This window comes from Gossypium arboreum, chromosome 1 (assembly GCF_025698485.1).
Source record: "Gossypium arboreum isolate Shixiya-1 chromosome 1, ASM2569848v2, whole genome shotgun sequence".
Lineage (NCBI taxonomy): Eukaryota > Viridiplantae > Streptophyta > Magnoliopsida > Malvales > Malvaceae > Gossypium > Gossypium arboreum.
In genome coordinates this window covers 31,659,627-31,664,586 of record NC_069070.1, presented here as the reverse complement: position 1 = coordinate 31,664,586, position 4,960 = coordinate 31,659,627, and the positions used below count along the sequence as shown (strand labels likewise).

The following is a 4,960-nucleotide window of genomic DNA, read 5'->3' as shown; positions in this document are numbered from 1 at the left end:
TGTCTTCATTTAATCCCTCTTCAAACTGTTTACGCATAGCAACTTCGGTCGAAATACATTTTCTAGCATATTTGCTTAACCGAACAAATTCCCGCTCGTATTCAAATATAGTCATATTCCCCATTTGAGCTCTAAAAATTTTCTTTTTCTGATAAAGAAATCTCTGATTAATATACTTTTTTAATTCTGTTTAAAAAAATTCTCATGTAACATTTTCCCTCGATACAACAGAAATGATGGTATTCCACCATTGATAGGCTGAGTCTTTTAGCAGAGATACAACACATTTCAAACATTCTTCAAGTGTACAAGACAATTCATCCAAAACCCTGATTGTATTTTCTAGCCAAAATTCAGCCCTTTTCGGATTATCATCGACAGTAGCCCTAAATTCTTCTGCCCCATATTTACGGATTTTATTTACTAGAAGCTTACTAGTTCTAATAGGTTCTGTACTTGGTGGCATATTTGGAACAAGTTGAGGAATAGGAGGGGAAGGTTATTGTACAGCAAGATTTGTTATCAAGAATTCTGTGAACCACTCATTCATCATTTAAAATAAGGCTTCTTTTGTCTTTTCACCTCGACCCTCAAATTCGGGCTTTCTACTACTAGTAGATGTAGCTCTTTGAACTGAAGCTGGAGCATTACTCCTAGCTTTCTCAGATTCAGCTCTAGCTCGGTTGGACGACATTACTATATGAAAACACATTTAAAATGGTCAGGATATACCACACTATCACAAATTATATAATGGCACGTATAGCTAAACTCGTATTTACTACATTAGTCTAAGAATCGGCTAAACCATAGCTCTGATACCAATAAATGTAACACCCCTAACCCTTACCCATCACCAGAATAGGGTCACGGAGTATTACTGAAGTTTATAGATCAATTACAGAAAATTTCATATCATTTACTATTCATATCTGAAATTTATCATATTGTCCCTTAGATGGGTCATTGAGGCCCAAAATACACATTAGAATCAAATCGGGACTATATCGAGAACTCAGAGAATTTTTTGCAAAATTTTTAAAAAAAATTTAGGTGTAGGGAACACACGCAATATCTTTTCAAATTGATCCCCAAAATAGATAGATTAGGTTATTTTGATCTCAAAAATATAAAAATTACTAAAAATGGGACATGATTACTTACCTAATTAAGCTTGCTTGATTTTTTTTCTCTTTCTTAGGGTTTCCATAGAAAATTTGGGGAAGATAATGAAATAAGATGATATTAGGCTATTATCATCTTTATTTATTCCATATTCCAATTTAGTCCTTTTCGTTTTCCAATTCTCCATGGATGAATCATCAAAAATATCTACTAACTATTCTTAATGGTCTAATTACCATATAAGGACCTCAAGTTTTGAATTCCATAGCTATTTGATACTTATAGCTTCTAGAACTCAACTTTTTCATTTTTTGCAATTTGGCCCTTTCTATAATTAAACATGTAATCGGTAAAATTTTCTTATTGAAATTTTCATACGTCTTTTCTATCATAATGCAGACTATGTAATATTATTAAAATAAATTTTCTTTCTGACTCATATTTGTGGTCCCAAAACCACTGTTCTAATTTCACTGAAAACGGGTTGTTACAGGTTTAGCCCAACCGGGTAACTTGACATGTATACTACAACTTTGACTAAGCTACTTGATGTGTCTTTTAAGGTTTAGCCTAGTTCGGTAACCTGACATGATTATACATTCAGCTTGGATGAGCAATTGATATATTGGAGATACTTGGGACACAGATTCAACTCGGATGAGTAACCTGATGTCGTTTTAAAAGGTTTAGCCCAGATGGGTAACCTGATGTATGCTTATATATACATTTCTCTCAAATAACTGGGGTAACCGTATAATTGTGCATGATACGATTTTGATATTTTAAAGTGGTTACATGTTGAACTAATTATGCATAAACTAATTATGCATATCCTATTGAAATGTTGATATTGGATCAAATTGAATTGAACTATTTATTTTTTGAAATGTGTTTGAACATGTTTTATACAAGTTTGGAAGTGTACAAAGGCACTTGTAACGCCCCAATTTTCGGGAATTCTGTGAATGTTGGCAAAATTTCATGCTTTGATTTTGTCATTTGTGAGTGAAATTATGAAATAGGACCTATGTGAAAATGTTTGAAAATGCTATAGGCTAAATTGAAGTGGCCAAATAAATAGGAGTGCAAAATAGGAGGATTTGCATGACAAACCTCCCATTTTACATGAAGTGGCCAGCCATCATGTTGTTGTAGACAAAATGTGCACTTGATATCCATAATTTATGGTACAAATTGATACAAATTGATAATGGGTTAGGTAAATGTTCCATGATATTGGGTTAGGTAAATGTTTCATGATAATGGGTTAGGTAAATGTTCCATGATGGGAATTTCATGTCTTTTGTATTAAAGAATTAAATGGATGAAATATGAAATTTTATTAAAAGAAAAAGGGGTAAAAAGAATAAAGTTTTGCCCATCTTTGTTCATCATAGCTGAAAGTTAGAGAAGAGAAAGAGAGGAGAAAACTCTTGAGTATTCGGTCACTAGGAGGAGGAAAATTGAAGGTAAGTTCTTTGTACCTTACTTCTATTTTGAGGTTCATGAGTTCTTCTTGATTCTACCTTAACTCTTAAAGCATATTTTGATTTTTAGTTATGTTGTGAGCATTTAGTCATGAATTAAAATGAAGGAAATGGTTGTTGTTTCATGTTCTTTTGATGAAAAATGGAAGATAGGTGAAGTTGAGCCAAACAAATGAGCATGCATGTGCCTTAGATGCTAAGGGGAAAAATTGGCTAACATGTTGTGCTTTAAAATGACGAAATGGAGATTATACTTAAGTAAAATCATAGATATGTGATGATTGATTGGTGATATACATGTTTAAATAACAAGCATGCAAGTTAGGTGTGAAAGAGTGAATTTGGTAATAAATCTGCTTGGGACAGCAGCAGTAATGTGACTTTGGAAAATCACCATAAATTGTGAGAGATGAATTAGAAGCTGAATAAATTATGTAATTAAAGCTTGTTGAGTCTAGTTTCAAATGAAATAAACGAGAACATATTTTGAATTCTGTACGATGAGAAATTTGATTCGTAATGAAGAGTGGTCAGATTAGTCAAACAGTGAAACATGGGAAACTTTAAGAAAAATCTGGTATTGATTGGCTAAACCAAAAATTCTAAAAATTTTATGGATAGAAGATATATGAGTCTATTTTCAGGTAAAATTAACAGCACTTGATTTGGAGTTTCGTCGCTCCAGTTATAAATGATTTAGTGACTGTTGTTCAGGAAGACAGCTTGCAGTGAGATTATGATTATGTGATAAACATTGACAAAAATTTGTTAATGAGTTGCTTATTGATTTCTTATAAGCTTACTATGATCTGTAGGTGTGGTTGGCCGAATATTGTAAGGGATTAATATGTAGTTTGTATTTGAATAGTTAGATTAACGTGTTAGTAATCCAATTGTAGGTGGTTCGTGTGTGGATCTTGTCAGCATATCGTCGCAAACAGGTGTGTAACTAACACCCTCTTTCTTAGTCTGGATCGGCAAAAGTCGAAAAGCCGAAATGCCGAAAATCGGTATTTTGTAGATTTGCAAGTGTGCGAATGCTCGTGAGGTAAATCGATTAATGTTTTTGGTAAGCTGCAAAATTTGGACTGCAAAGTGCATGATTTCTGTGCCCTCGATATTTTTGAGCTTAATGGGCCAAAATTGAATGATGGGCCAACGGCCCAATTCGTAAGAGCCCTCGATGCGTGATTACGTTAGTATGTGAAAAGTAGGAATATGCATGAAAAACCCTAAAATAGATAAATTACTGAAATACCTTTAAAAGTGGAAAATTTACGCTTTTACCCCTAGTAGATAAATTACCGAAATACCCTAGGGTTAAATTGACCTAAATGCATGTTTGATTTGTTATTTATTGCATGCCATGTTGTTATTATCGATGCATGGGATTGGGATATTGACGGAGGAAGTATTGAAAGTGGCTTGTCCACGTCTTGGAGGCTTTGCCTCAATTTATCGATAATCGAGTAGCAAGGTGCAGAATCGTGGAGTGTTAATTTGGGTGGGTTGAGCTATTCCCACATGGAGTGTAGGGTGGTACGGGTGGAGTGTAGTGGTTGGTGGGTTGAGTAGTCTCCCAAATGGGCTTGCATATGTTATTGATGTTGCATGTATTTTAAAATGGGCCTATGGGCCATACATTATCTGAATAAGGGCTAAGGCCCGCTTTATTGTAATCTGAAAAGGGCTCGTCCAAGACCATTATTACTGAATGGGCTTAGGCCCAATAGGCTTGAGCTGACTTGGGCTTTGAATGGGTTTTCCTTACACACTGAGTTTCCCCAAACTTACCCCTTTTATTTTCATCCACGCAGGTAATCCCCAACCATAGTGGGCTTGGAGCTGTGAAGGAATTCGGAGTGGCCACCCGTTCTGAAAGTTTGATTTTCTTCTGGTGAACTGGACATCCTTTTATTTACGTTTGAAGTTTTGGGTTTTTAAATGTAATAAGGCCGCTTAATTATTTTTGATGGTTTTAATATGTATTACTAAGATAGGTATTACTTATTTTAACTGTTGAAATTGGATAGCTTTAGGGCGCGCTTTTAAAAACAACAATTGAATTCAAAATAACAGGACAACAAACAAAGCTTCCGCAATGAAAGTATTTTCCAAAATTAATCACTTTTCCTAAAAATGACTTAATCAAATCGGTTTCCTAGAAATATCTATGACGTTAAGGTGTGGCAATGACGGTATGCATGTCTAGGATTGGATCCGAAGGGAGCTTGGTACTTAAGCAGTCCGATGGACTCACCACCTCTTTTCCGGTTTCCTACCTGGTGCACAGCTTCCATTCACTTTAACCTATAATGAAATTATCTTTTAAAACACTAAGTAAGTTT

General features: G+C 34.6%; 1 long non-coding RNA gene across 1 annotated transcript; it reads left to right on the top strand.

Annotated features, from left to right (window-relative positions):
- The first annotated feature begins 3,478 nt into the window (after nucleotides 1–3,478).
- Nucleotides 3,479–4,622, top strand: LOC128295506 (uncharacterized). The gene is made up of 2 exons (XR_008285980.1): nucleotides 3,479–3,553; nucleotides 4,430–4,622. It is a non-coding gene; the product is annotated as an uncharacterized LOC128295506 (long non-coding RNA).
- Nucleotides 4,623–4,960: the final 338 nt, after the last annotated feature.